Genomic DNA, 15,190 nt, shown 5'->3' with positions numbered 1-15,190 from the left:
TCTGTAAATGTTAATACTCTTGACAGGTATGAGCAAAAATATTTTTTTTCCTCTGTACCCATGTATATCATTGTGCATTTTCTTATTTACCAGATTTTATTGGTGAAATCAAGGTTGGTTGGAATTCAGAAGGTGAATGCACATTTAACAAACATTATGAGATTTTGGACAATTACATCAGGCCTACACACAGCAGATCAGTACCTGTGGTCTATTTTTTATAAATGCAACACATGAATTGTTTCCAGAAAGACTGGGGTTGTGTTAAGCATTTGCAGTGCTGAGGAAAGCATGAAGTGAATGGTGTTGGAGGTATCTGGAGAGCACATGTGAAGCTTTAACTTTGGTACAGCTCCTCCAACTATATTTTAAAGTCAGGTTGAGTTCCTAATGAGAATAGCTTTGTAAAAAGAATGAAAGCAAAGAGCATAACTTCCGGTAGGTCTGGACAAACACGTACAGTGTCATACAAAGAAGAGCAATGAATGCAGGTAGTTTCTGTAGCATGAGAACTGTCCTGGGAAACTGTAGGTCTTGGACAGACTTGTGGGTCATATAAGATCATCTACTGACAAGAACTACAGCCATTTTACCAGAAATGCTAATTTAGAAATGTAAATATGAATATCAATGTTTTGGTGTGGAGAGTGTCATTTGCTTCTGTACTTGAATGGTCCTCTCATCACCCACAGCAAAGCTGTGTCCACTGCTGTATTTCAGGAGTGACTGATAAATTAGTAAGTATTTGGAGAAGACAACTGAGAAACTTTATGGAACCATGAAACATAACTTATTGAGGAAGTTTTAAGGAGCGCAGTCTGATTAACTTATTGAGGGCTTTAAGGGTGATTTTGCTGGTCTATGAGTACCTACTTGGAGAGCAGGAACATGATTTCAGAGAGTTCTTCAGTTTGACAGAAAAAGATACAGCAGACTGAATATCTGGCAGTTGAAACAAGGTATAATTGGACCAGAGATATGGCAATTGAAACCAAGATAGCATTAAGTGAATCCTTGATACAGAAGTGCAAAATTTCGGGTCAATATTGGGAGATGTTGAAAAAATTTGTGCTGTAGTACAGGATCTCAGGCTATCTTTGCTATGTGAACCCCTGAGGATTTCCCAAGGGCAATCATAGAATCATAAAACACTTTGGGATGGAGGTGACCTTAAAGATCACCTAGTTTCGACCCCACTGCCATGGACAGGGACACCTTCCACTAAACCACATTCTCAAGCTCCCATCTAACCAGGCCTTGCACATTTACAGGGATGGGGTATGATACACCTTTGTGTAGCATATTTAAAACCCTTTTCTAATGGTAAGTTATGTACTTTCTATGGACATAATTCTCCAAGGTCCATGGCCCACAGATTGAAAAACTACCATTCAATCCTAAATCAGGGGCTTGAAGAAGGAATCAACCAAGCAAGTCCTGTGGTCTGTGGTGCACAATGGTAAGTCTAAGTGATAAACATGGTTTGCTCTAACATTGTGATCTAGGAATGACAGCCCAAAATGCAGCTCCCTCTGAAGAACACTGAGCCCTTACTCAGCTATTGCTCCTACCCTGCGAAACCCTGATGTGCAGAAGATGACTAATGGCTTTAACCACATTGCTTACAAATTTTACAGCACTGGCGCCTGAAGCCAAACCCCTTCTGCACTACTCTGGTTCAGTGGTTTTCATTGTCTCTGTTTTCTCTGTTGTGATCACACATGAAAATGAGGCAGAAAGGTGCCAAGACAGGCTTTTTATTCATTTACAATATCCTGGATCCTGAAAGCTGAGTGGGCAATAGGCTGCATTATTAAGAGATCTGCTCTGCACAGGCACTTGTTCTCAGCCCCATGCTATCCTCCTCTGGCAAAAGCATGAAGAGAATTGGGCAGCCAGCCCAGAGGACAATAATTTGAGTCTTTCTTTTTTTCTTTCCTTTCCTTTCCTTTCCTTTCCTTTCCTTTCCTTTCCTTTCCTTTCCTTTCCTTTCCTTTCCTTTCCTTTCCTTTCCTTTCCTTTCCTTTCCTTTCCTTTCCTTTCCTTTCCTTTCCTTTCCTTTCCTTTCCTTTCCTTTCCTTTCCTTTCCTTTCCTTTCCTTTCCTTTCCTTTCCTTTCCTTTCCTTTCCTTCCCTTCCCTTCCCTTCCCTTCCCTTCCCTCTCCCTCTCCCTCTCCCTCTCCCTCTCCCTCTCCCTCTCCCTCTCCCTCTCCCTCTCCCTCTCCCTCTCCCTCTCCCTCTCCCTCTCCCTCTCCCCCCTCCCCCTCCCCTCCCCTCCCCCTCCCCCCCTCCCCCTCCCCCTCCCCCTTCCCTTCCCTTCCCTTCCCTTCCCTTCCCTTCCCTTCCCTTCCCTTCCCTTCCCTTCCCTTCCCTTCCCTTCCCTTCCCTTCCCTTCCCTTCCCTTCCCTTCCCTTCCCTTCCCTTCCCTTCCCTTCCCCTTCCCCTCTCCCTCTCCCTCTCCCTCTCCCTCTCCCTCTCCCTCTCCCTCTCCTTCCCCTCTCCCTCTCCCTCTCCCTCTCCTTCCCCTCTCCCTCTCCCTCTCCCTCTCCTTCCCCTCTCCCTCTCCCTCTCCCTCTCTCTCTCCCCCCTCCCCCCCCCCTCCCCTCCCCCTCCCCTCCCCCTCCCCTCCCCCTCCCCTCCCCCTCCCCCTTCCCTTCCCTTCCCTTCCCTTCCCTTCCCTTCCCTTCCCTTCCCTTCCCTTCCCTTCCCTTCCCTTCCCTTCCCTTCCCTTCCCTTCCCTTCCCTTCCCTTCCCTTCCCTTCCCTTCCCTTCCTTCCAAATTCCTTCCTTCCGTCCTTCCTTCCTTCCGTCCTTCCTTCCTTCCTTCCTTCCTTCCTTCCTTCCTTCCTTCCTTCCTTCCTTCCTATAATTTTCTAGTAGGATCACTCCCTGAGCTGTTTCTCTGTAAGGATAAACAAACATTTGCCTACTCAACTTGGTACAAGATAGGGAAATTTTAGGACAGAACTGGCATTTGGGTAATTTAATGACAAAACCAACCAAAACAAAAGCAAATACAACTATGTGCTGTAGTTTAAACTTTTGCTTATCACTGTCCTTATATGGTTTTTCTACTTTGACTTTATTCCCTGGATATTAGGAAATGTCTTGCTGACAGTTCTACTTTTTTTTTTGGTGTTGAAGGTGATGCAATCAGACATATTTTTAAAGATGCAAAATATTTAAAGTAGCTAATTATTTCCTTTCATCTTGGGTTTGCCAGCTTTCACATCCAGCTACTTAACTGTGACTCCCCAGTCAGTTAAACTCATTTTGATGGATTGGATTGACACTGATATCCATTTACCTCCATTTTTATTCCAGCTTCCTTTTAGCAAACAATTATGGAACAGCAATAGCTTCCCACTGGGCAGACAAATTCTTTCTGTCTTCCTTTAACACAGCTGTGCATTTTTCCAAGTGATGAATGCAGTAGAACCAAATCATATGAATCTGCGATCTGTTCCAGCTGCTGTTGGAGAGAAATGATTAAAACAACAGAAACAAACTGGAAAGAAAAGTCTCTGCTTTTTTCCCTCCAAGCCGGCAAACATGTTATCATTGAGCATAAGCAGCAAAATGCATTTTTAAACTCAAGAAGCAAATGTGCATATAAGAAATAAGAGGCTGAGCAAATAATAAAGCAGAACGACATGACACCATATCACAATCCTCAACGAGTAAGTAGCACAGTTCAACCTCAAAAGCTACTGAGTAAGACGAAAATGTCTCTTTAACAGTATTAGGGGACAATTTATTATGTGTATCCTTCGAGTGCGGCACAATGTCACTGCAGGCCCATTGCATTTGCATTATTTCCAGACAACGGCAGCAGCAGAAAAGGACACTGATTTATTTCAGAGCAGGCACAGGTGATTTTTATGTCTGTTGGGACTCAGCCAGATATGGCTTAACCCATTCAAGTCTTTTCTGCTTATATGAAGAGGTGTCTTTTTTGCAACATCCTTATCTTCCAGCTCAGATTTCATTTAAGTTACTCAAGGAAAAGATGGAGTACTTTGAAGTCCTTTGCTCTTTCAAACAGTTACTAAAGCTTTGCTCAATTCAGAGAGAACAAGTGATCAGCAATAGCTTAATCTGTTTAAAATAATTCTAATGATCATTTTCACTGTTCAGCTTTTAACATACTGTGTGACTTCCACACCTTATAGTAGCCAAAATCAAATGATCTCCTGATAATATTATTCTCTATTGCATGTAGCTAATTTGCCAGGATCAAAAAATAACATACAAGAAAAGAAAAGTCACTGTCTGGCTGTTACAATCCAGTCAAAGATGCAAGCTTTGTTTCTGCTCAATTGGAGAGCTTGAGGACTGCCTGCATCCCAGTTTTCCAGCATTATAGAAGAGGAAAATCTGACATCTTGCTGGAAGTGCCACCTTACAAAGAGATGACGGACTGGGGTTGGGACCAACTGCCATTGCTAATGGCAATTAGAGAGAAAGCAGAGATATTAATCCAAAGTCAGTGTAGCTGGCTTCTGATAGTCCATCAATTTTACTTCTTCTGTTAAGCACCAGTATTTTTTTCCCTCTTCTGAACAACTGCCAGGCTATGTGTGGGCATATGGCTGTAATTCTGCTGATGGCTGAAAGAGATGCAGAAAGCCAAAGTGAGAATTCATGTCCTGAACGAAGTGACTCCTGCGTAACTGGAGCGATGTACACTGTGCCTGGCAGTACAGCTGAGAAACAGGAGTTTTTTCAGGAGTGATCTACAGGATTTCTTTCATCCCAAATAGGAGTAAAACTGAGTATTTTGAAATTTTCTCAGTGCAATTTTGCAAAAGTTTCCTTTTATGCCCATTAAAATACTTTCAGTGTGGCTTTGTTACCCCCCAAATGAGGCATTATGAATCTGATTGAAAGCATCAGAACAGAACAGAGAAAAACTTCCCACATGATACAAGTTTTTTTAAAAAGGACAGTCTTTGGAATGGATTATTTAGTAGTCTACTAACAGAATGTTCTGGTAAATTAGTTTTGTAAAGTTTTCATTTTCACTGCACTCAAAGCATGTGCTGGAGCACTGCCCTGCTGGACTGAGATCTGATCTGCCCTTCTCTCCTATCTGGTCCCTGTGGCCCTGTGACTACTGCAGGAAAAAGAGATTGGTCAGTGCACAAATAAGTGAACACAGTTCAGTGAGTGCAATATATGTAAAGGTAGGCCTTTTTTTTTTAAAATATTACTCAGTGTGTTTTGATGCCTGTGATGAGTCAGAGGTACTTGTAGAAGCGGAGAACACGCCCTTGTTCTAGCAAAAGCAGTCAATGGAGGCAGCTAAAACAAATCACTTTTGTGCTTGTGGACTTGCTGGGGAGTGATTCTTGCACTCTGTCTTCAGAATGAATCACTGCCTTTATCTTCTTACAAGAGGAAAACAGAGCTCAATGGCTGTTGCACGCTAGAGCAGCAGCATATTCTAAACCCAACTCTATTACTGGGCAGTCTTGGCAGGTTTCTGTGGCCCATTCCTCCCCCCAGCAACATTGTTTGTTCCTTCTTAAAGCATTTTGAAAGCTTTTAATAACATACACTACTGGCATGGCAGGGGGTGGTATTACAGCTCCATGATTTTGGTAGCACTGAATAGACTCATGGGGAGCCTGGGTGTTGATGGGTCAGGCACTGTGTTAACTGCTAGGAAATCTTGATCCCAGATTTAAGGAGCTTACAATAAGAAAGATGGAAAGTCACAGCAACAACAACAACAAAGCAATAACTAAAAACGCCATCGTAGAGGAGGAAATGATCCCTGGGACTTACACAGTGCCATAAGTTAACAATTTGCACAAACTCTGCTGAGTTTGGTTTGGCTTCTTCCTAGTCCAACAGGCTCTCAGGTCTTTTAGCTATAAATCACATATTCTGAGTAGGGATTACCTGGTGTTATGGTGAATTATAGAAGATATCTGCTCTCTGCAGTGATGTTCCAAATGGGCAGCTGAAGCCTGTGTAATAGAAATAAAAAAGTCATTGTGTTTTGACAAAAATATAGCAATGCTGCTTCTGCTTTCTAAAGAAAATAGTCTCATTATTAAGCACAATATACCTAGGTGATGAATCAGGTGGAGCGAGGAAAAGACAGCTTTTTAAAAATTAAGATACTATTTCTTTTTCCCTTTCTTCCTTCATTGACAGATAAAATACCCTCTAAATACCAGAGGACCTTAATGCTGCCTTTGTTGATCACGCAGTTCAGACATAGCTGAGCTGAGCATTGAACTTAGCTGTGTAACAGAGAAATTTAGTAACAGTTTGTATTTTTTCCTCACCTGAAGTCTAATTGATGGAGAAAACAAGTAAAAATATAACACAAATTCTTACAGGAAGTAGATTCAAATTAGCATATGACCTATCCTCAAACAAGCTATATAAAATAAATTTGCCTAGTGCTTCCTAAATAGCTTAAATCAGTTTTTAAAGGAAAATATGCATTTTAAGAATGATAGGTAAGGAATGACCATTCGTGACTGCTGTGCCTGACACTCATTACAGAGGTACTGGGGTACAGAGACATTATCAAGCAGGATTGTCAAATGTCCCCTGGAAAAACAGCTGTTCCTGGTGAGAGTAGGGCAGCCATCCAGCTGCTCATCAGAGTCTTTCCCAGCCTGTGTGTGTGCCTGATCCATGGGAGGGGAGTATGACCCTCCACCAGCTACACAAGGTGAGCTGTTTTATGTTTTAGCTGACACCAGAGGTAACTCCAGGTCAAACAGGGCTGTGAGTCCCACGAAGCAGATATAGATTCCTTTGGTTCGAGGTATCCAGACTTCTCAAAGGGTCTTCCCAAGCCTGGCAAACAGCATCTCTAATGTTGGTTTAGTTTGATTTTTTCTCTTCCTCTCTTGTACCTACAAAACTTGCTCTGCTGTCTTAAGCCTTGTAGGAATAGCTGCCAATAAGAGTGTTATCTGGGAATCATGATGTGCACATCTCCTGATAAAGCAGCTCCTTTTGTGCATTGCTCTTAATACTACATTTGATTTTGGTACTGAAAGTGATATTGGGTCCATCTGGCAGTACATACCCAGCTTCTGATCTGTGAGGAGGACAGGCAGGGCTCTAGAAGAAGGCCTCAAATTGGCCCAGTACATCTGATACCTAATTAATAAAAGACAGATTAGAAACAATGACACACCAATGCTTTAACTGGCATCACCAAGAACAATTGTGACATGTATTTAATGAAACTAAAGCAAATACAGAAGGGGGTAAAGCATGTGTGCCATACTTAAAATCAGACGATGTTAGCACCTGTACAAGGCTGCAAAAGAAATAGATTCCTTTGTGCATCACACCTTTCCACCACATTAATTCCTTTGTAAACCTCTTCTGTATCACACTTTTACTGCCCTCACCATGCACAACTTGGCTGTAACCTAATGACAGCAGCCAAAAAACAAAGCAGAAGTTTGGTTGTACAACTGCTTTTGGTAATAGAGCAAAAAAATTGCACACATAATTAACTGTAGCTCATGCCTCCAGGCCAGAGCTGAAATGGGAAAAGTGATACTATCAAGAAGGACCTTAAACCATTTTCTAGGAGCCATTAGGACATCCTTTTCATAAAGAGGTGACTGATGGGGAGCACAGTAAAACATCCCAGCAGGCCCTTATTTGATGTGGTTGGAGGTGACTGCAGCTTTCAGCATCCATGCCCAGTTCATAAGCACTCCCTACTCTGATGAGCACTTGGTTGGTTCAGTGGGAACTGTTGCCAGGGGACTCAAGGATTCTGCGGGCTGAGGGTGACATTCATCCCACAGCTTCTGCTGGCTCTGCTGTGGGGTAACACCTCTCACTACATGGGGTCATGAGCAGACAGGACTTTCACACCTTGAAGAGTTTTAGCCTCTTCCAAAGCTGAGATTTCTTCTATGAGATCAGACACTTCCAAAAGCATCTTTGACACTTGAAAGCCAAAACTTCACAGATTTTCAGGTGTGATTCCAAAAAGATAATAGCTGTTTTTTTACCTGCTTACTCCAAGGATGCCACTTCTGTTTTTAACATGTTCAAACTAATAGTTAAATCTCTAAAGCACTAGTATTCACTGCTGTTAAGAGTACATTAAATCTTCAACCCTGTTGTTTATTTTCAAAGGTATATTCTGGTGACACATGTTAAATTTAATTTTATTGCTGGGTTGAACCGAGGCATTTAATGTTCAGAGAATTATAATGATTACCTAGGACCAATCACCAGAAGTATGTTCTCTTGAATAATATAGGGACACTATACCTAGGACTAGTCTTAAAAATCTATTTTTAAAAAAGAAAGTAAATCTAGGGGAAAAAACATCTCATTAAAGGAAATAATAACTTTTTGGTTTTTTTAACTAGTGCAATTCATAGATGTTATTTTTTGTGGATATTGTTAGATGGTATTCTACAGGATGCCAAACCTCAATACCAAGTCAAGGTGAAAAATGAAGCAGAAAAAGCTACAGTGGAATTCTACTCACATATATTCAGTTTAGATGATAAAGATACAAAAAACTGATGAAATCAAGCAGCACTAACAGGCCTGTTAGTTTTGTTGTATGTCTTTGATATGAAGTGAACTGGTTAAAAATGTTTTTGCAAATGATCACTGGGCCTTTAAGCAAATGAATTATGAAGAGAGTTTTGTTCCCTAGGCTCAAGGCTTTTGGGTTCTGGTTAACATTTTAGATATGGAGAGACTATTCTTCTGCACTAATAAAGTTCATACAATCAGAAAGAAGGTTGTAGGACTATATGCTATATTTGTAGATATACTCTTCTGTTTTCTTCCTTAGAGTTTAACGGACTTAACAATGCATGGTGAATATCGTTGGGCACAGAAGATGCTAGTTCTAAAAATGTGCCCTAACCTTGCACAGTCCAAATCCCTGCTTTATTGCTTTTCCCAGTACCATGCAATGATCCCAGAACCATGCAATGAATAAAAAAACAACCAACCAACCAATGACTTCCCCTGACATTACGGGATCCCAATAAGCTAAGCTTTGACAGCCCAGATGTCATCTCCAAGGCAGTCTGGAAAGGCTGTGTATGGCACAGGAAAGTTCTTCAGTGGATAAGTTCGATTAGCAGAGTAGATGATGAATTACCCAATTTGCTGGTCAGCAGATTTTTTTGGTATAGGCAGAGGACAGAGATCTGTGTTATTCCTCATTTGTGCATTTTTTTCCATATTTTTGAGCTCATGTGGCTCTTCAAAGATTCTCTACTCATGGATTGAGATGCAGTTGTTCACATCTGGGATCACATGCAAGATTTTCTTTTTCTCCAGCTATCAAGAAGTTGAGGAAGAAAAAGGGAAGTGCCAAACTATTCCCCAACTTCCTTCAACTTTTCTGACTTGCAGAATATAACAAACTAAGAAAATGTGATTTTTTAAATAACATCTTTTGGGTGACATTTTCCAAATGCTCATATTTCTGTTGAATTGCAATGATTTCTCATTAAGAAATGTTCTTAAATTTTACTAGAAAAGCTGCTTTCTACCAGAATGAATTTGGGTTGGAAGATGGCTGAGAAAAAAAATGACTTCTGTTATGACTTCAGAAATGCTAGTGAACTAAAAAATAAGCACAGCGGTAGCAATCAGACCAAAATGCTTTTTTCTCAAGGAAGCTGTGGAAAACCCTTGCAATAGGCCAATGTGAAATAATCTGCACTCTCAGACCGTGTTACAAAAATGAAGACACAAAGAACTTCTCTGTTTTTAAAGAAGAGATTAGTTTCATCCCAAAACCTGGGCATTTAATAGTCTTTCCAAAATTTGCCACTCCTCAACCTTATGTAATTCCAATTATTATTGCTAGTCATAAATGTTCAAGCAAGTGGGGCTTTTGCATTTTAGGTCTCAAAGAAGACTTGCAAACTTGGATCCCACGGTTTGATTGCCCATGGTATGAAAAGAGGTAGTTCCCTGGGTGGTTTTGAATATCCTACCTTTTAATTTAGTTGAGTGCCCTTTGTTCTTTTCCTTTCTCATCCACGTGTTCATTTCAATCTCTTTTCACATGAAAGGTTTTCCATGCCCTTCTTTTGCCACCTCCCTTTCCTGAAAATAGATTTGTCTTTACCAGCATTTGCAAATTATCCCAGTCAAAGGTATTTTTATTCTCACGGCTATCTTTGTTTTGATTGTTTATTTCCAAGAAAGATATTTTCTTCCACGATTGTCCTCCTGTGCCTAAAATCTTTCGTCAAAACAGAGCCTTTGTAGCAACTGTTGTATGTCTCCTTTACTCCTGTGACAGTTGTGGCTGCTTCTGGCAGGGCTTATTTTGGCATCTTTATCCTTTGAGTGTGAGACTAACTCAGGGAAATCTGCCTTTTTCTCAGTTGGGTAAACATACCTCTCATGAGACTTAGCAAAAGCACAACACAGAGCTGCGGTTTGTTCTAATTCCTACAAATAAAATAGCATAGCTGTTTCAATGCAGGCTTAATTTATTTAGTTGGAAAACATAGTTTTGTCACTGTTTGTGATAATATCAGTATTATTCTTGATTCAAGCATCCTTAATTTACACCGGGAAGTGGTTAAGTGCTGTGGTGAAAGTGTGCATAGAAAATGTGCAGACAGACAGATAGCTTCCACAGCCAGCTGGTTTCTGAAGAAAGAACTGTACACTTCCAGAGCTGTTTGCTTGTATGAAAGATAACATTACCATGATATTTTCTCAGCTGTGCTTAAGCAAAAGGAAACCACTGGCCTTTGCCTTCTGGACATTAATTTCCTCCATTAGCCCATCTCCTGATTCTTCCTGGTGATGAATGGTGTCACCACTTGTTTTAAATTTAGCTCAACTCAAAGTAACAGGGCAGAAACTTTTCTGTGTTTCCTTTCATTCTTTAGCCTGGAACTGCTATCTTGTGTGTTTGCATATTTCAGTTAACCATAAATACCACTCTACTGCTTGCTTATTTTACACAATATTCACACTGGAGGAGTAGTTTTTGGGTTCAATTCCCTCCTAGACAGAAAGAACAATGGGCCAGCACATCACCTGAGGTGTTGTCTCACAGGTCATGCAGTTGGTCATCTTTTGGTGTTAATTTCTATAACCCCCTGACTTGTCTACCTTGATGACCTAGAGACTCACTTTTAGCCTTCACCTGAACAGTTCTGTCATTATATTTAACTTACAGTTGGCAACTTCTGGCAAATGCAGATCTTAAGCCAGAAGGGACCTTTACATCATTTAATCTGATTGCGCAATCTGCTCTTTGCCAAAGACTCTGATGTGAACTCGGCAAAATTTTTTAACTCCATGGAACATAACCACATTGAGACCTCCCTCCCATGATTTTGAATTGAACAAAAAAGCAGATGAAACTTAGACTCAGTGCTAAAAGACTAAGCAATAGGTTCTCAGAATCTGGGGGTGAGAACACCTTGGTTTTGTAGGATACCATGATACACCTTGGTTTTGTAGGGTACCATGATAAGTGGTTTAAGGTACAAGTGCCTTGCACCTCCCTCTTGGATAAACTGACAGTCACTCAAAACAAAAATCTAAGATTGGTGTGTAATAAGTTTTAAGACTGTTCCAATATAATGGTTGGATTGATGGAAGTATTTCAAGTCCTGAAAAAGAAACCGAATATGTAAGAAGAAATCCCTGCTAGGCTAAGCGTGATCCCTGATGTCCTGTCATGATTTGCCGAATGATTTCCAATAAAAGAGTCACAGAAATACTAGAAATTTCAACCACAGAACTGCTTTGTTTTTGCTATGAATTCCAGGAGGAATTTTTGCCAGCATAGGCTTGTCTTCTTGCAGAAGTAGTAAGAAGAGAAGGCAGAGAGTTTATTTGGTTAATACTGCAATTTTGTGCAAACATGTCCCAGTTGTCACTTAGACATTAGAGAGCTGAACACAGATGTCCCCAAGTGGCAATATATTGGACAACCTCAAAGAATCATCTGTGTAAATAATGGTGACTTTGGCCTCTGTTTCCATACCTGAACCCTCTTTGGTGAACCCTTCACATACCATCCCATTTGCTATCTCTAGATGAATTCTTTTGGTTTTGCTGTAGGTCTCAAAAGCAGGCAATGGAAGTGGTTTATGTATTTAATAAGGAGAAGGCAGCCTTGGTTTACAGATTTCAGAACAATAAAGATGTTCGACAACCCGAGTTGGTACAAGGCCAACACTGGAAAGTTTTGTGAATGACTGCTTGTAGCTATGGAAGTTATATAGGTATATAAGTTATAACCCCAATTTTAGAAAAGGAAATAAGTAAGAGCCGGGGAATTACAGGCCAGTCAGTCTCACCTAAATGCTTATAAAAGATCATGGAGCAGATCCTTCTGGAAACTATGGTAAGGCACATGGAAAATAAAGAGGTGATTGGTGACAGCCAAGTCATGCCTGACAAATTTGGTGGCCTTCTATGAGAGATTTACAGCAGTGGTGGATGAGGGAACAGACATCATCTACCTGGACTTGTGCAAAGCATTTGACACTGTCCTGCACAACATCCTTGTCTCTAAACTGGACAGACATGGATTTGACGGATGGACCACTCGGTGGATAAGGAATGGTCTGGATGGTTGCAGTCAGAGTGTTGTGGTCAATGGCTCGATGCCCAAATGGAGACCAGGGATGAGTGGTGTTCTTCTGGAGTCAACACTGGGACTGGTGCTGTTTAACATCTCTGTTGGTGACATGGACAGTGGAATCAAGTGCACCCTCAACAAGTTTGCTGATGACACCAAGCTGTGTGGGGCAGTGGACTCACTGGATGAAAGGGATGCCATCCAGAGGGACCTGGATAGGCCTGAGAGGTGAGACCTGTGAAGCTCATGAAGTTCAGTAAGGCCAAGTACAAGGTTTTGCCCCTTGGTAAGGGCAATCCCAAGCACAAATACAGGCTGGGTGGAGAACGGAGAGCAGCCACGAGGAGAAGGACTTTGGAGTGTTGGTTGATGAGAAAGAGGGCCACAAAGATGATCAGGGGGCTGAAGCACCTCTCCTATGGAGACAGACTGAAAGAGCTGGGGCTGTTCAGCCTGGAGAATAGAAGGCCCTGAGGAGATCTTATGGCACCTTGAAGTACCTAAAGGGGACCTACAAGAGAGCCAGAGAGGGACTTGTTTTACAAGGGCATGGAGTGACATTTAGATCCCTCTGAAATCTCAGCAGCTTGCACAAATCAGAAGTCAAAATCAGAAATCAAATTGAGGCAAGTTTTCTTTCTCTGTGTTTAAGGAGGAAGGGACTGGGTGCTGATGGTCAATATTGGAAGCTTGGTTCTCAAAAGCCATCATCTTTTTTCCACCTGCATGTAGCCCTGGGGTGACATTCAATTATTATACTCCAATACTTTTTTACAGCTGTTGTTTAAACAATAGGGGTTTCCTTGAAGATGGCAATCAGAAGGGAAATGCCACCATGAATATATCCCAGAAGAAAAGAGTGAGTTGGGTGAAACCAAACTGTGTTCAGTCTTGGCTGCATTCAGACTGATAAAAGTTTTGCCTCCAGATGTTAGATCAGATTATTATGGACAGCCAAGCCATATCATCTGGAATAAATCCTCCAGTAATGGGTACATTAAAAATACAACAGATATCTTAGATAGATTTATCCATCTATTTCAGACAGTAGGGAAAAGTAGATATGAGTAACTGAGTAACTGTTGAGGCAAGAGGGCATGTGGACATTGAAATGCCTTGAACACTACACAGCATCTGTGGAGAACAGCATTGAGGAAACTCTTGCCAGACTGAGTCTGGACCTGGATTGGTCCTGAGCTTCTATCAAACAAGTCACTGAAGGCATGCCAATTATTCTGTTTCAACATGAACATCAGTAAAACCTCACTTTTGGTCACAAATCCTATTTTAAGGTGCTTCATTTGCTCAGGGACCAGTTCTTCCAGGTTTGGTGCCCAGGAGTTGCTGCCAGTTGTCACCCTAATTCATTGAAAGTCAGAGGAGGGGAGGAGGCATGATAAAAATTGACAAAGTATCCATGACTAAGAAAAACCCTTTAGTTCTAAATTACTTCCCAAACTCCAGTGGCAGTAGTCCCAGGCAGCCCTTCATCTTTCTCTCTGCTCTGCATCCCACAGGACACAATATCCTCCAGTGTCAGCAGCTGTTTTGAGTAAACAGGATGTGGTAACACAGACTTCCTATCCTCACCTCTACATCAGCCTAGAGGTAAATATCCCCCTCCAAACCTTCCAGAGAGCTGTCTCTGCTGTACCTGCAGCTGGTCTGCCTTGACCAGGAGGGTATCAAATACAGAAAGGAGTCTGGCACTGGAATTTGGCAGCTCTGTTCATGATTTCTGTTTTCCTGTTCCTTTTTTTGTAACTTCTTTCCCCACTGCTTGCCAAAAAAGATGAATTTTGGGGTTTGTTGCTGTTCTCCACATTAAGCTGTGCATGGTTCAGAGGAAGGACTGTGGTGGTTTTTTTTTTGCTTGTTTATGTACAGTACACACAGGAGTATGTATAGGTACAGACAACTCTAAGGTGATATATAAAGCTGATGGTAAAAATAACATATTTATGATTCTATGTCCCATTTTTCAATCCATCCTAAAATAATCCTCTTCTGAGAAAAATAATGAAAAATCTGGAGCGGATGTGATTTCTCTGTTAAAATCATGTTACCTCCACTGACAAATCATTCAGGGGTTTGTGCTGGTACTCCTGTCTCACACTGTTGTTTTCCTCTGAAGGTTTTTTGTGGGCTCAGACTATGCCGTTAAATTTCTGTTTTAACAAGTTGCTGCACCTTTGCCCAAGGCTGTGACTGAATATGTGAGCACCCACTGTGGTTCAGCTGACACTTGGGAACTTATTATGCCGTGTTGACTTGATTTTGAATTTGCATCTCGGGGGGTTTATTTAACTCAAATACTCATTTTTGTGGTGCCAAACTAAACCAAAAGCTCCAAATTTCACTCGAGAAGAAAACTCCAAATCTATGGAAATTTCAGCACAAACAGAATTGATAGTGCTGGGCAGTAGGTAGGAATGCTTTTAAAAGGTGTGAAGGTTTTAGTGTAACTGTTGGGAAACCATGTCTGAATGTCAAACTTGTATAGAATTAGGAGATAAGAAATTTCATTGGAATTTCGTTTTTGTGGCATAAATTTCACAGCAGTTCTGTGCCATCCTGACTCTGTCTACCAAAGAAAATG

General features: G+C 41.3%; 1 long non-coding RNA gene across 1 annotated transcript; it reads right to left on the bottom strand.

The window, feature by feature from the left end:
- Nucleotides 1-3,297: 3,297 nt before the first annotated feature.
- Nucleotides 3,298-7,175, bottom strand: LOC116450641. The gene is made up of 3 exons (XR_004242892.1): nt 7,057-7,175; nt 5,907-5,974; nt 3,298-3,471 (listed from the first exon to the last, which is right to left on the bottom strand). It is a non-coding gene; the product is annotated as an uncharacterized LOC116450641 (long non-coding RNA).
- Between the last annotated feature and the right edge of the window lie 8,015 nt (nt 7,176-15,190).

Source organism: Corvus moneduloides, chromosome 1, assembly GCF_009650955.1.
Source record: "Corvus moneduloides isolate bCorMon1 chromosome 1, bCorMon1.pri, whole genome shotgun sequence".
NCBI lineage: Eukaryota > Metazoa > Chordata > Aves > Passeriformes > Corvidae > Corvus > Corvus moneduloides.
This window is presented reverse-complemented; position numbering and strand designations above follow the sequence as displayed.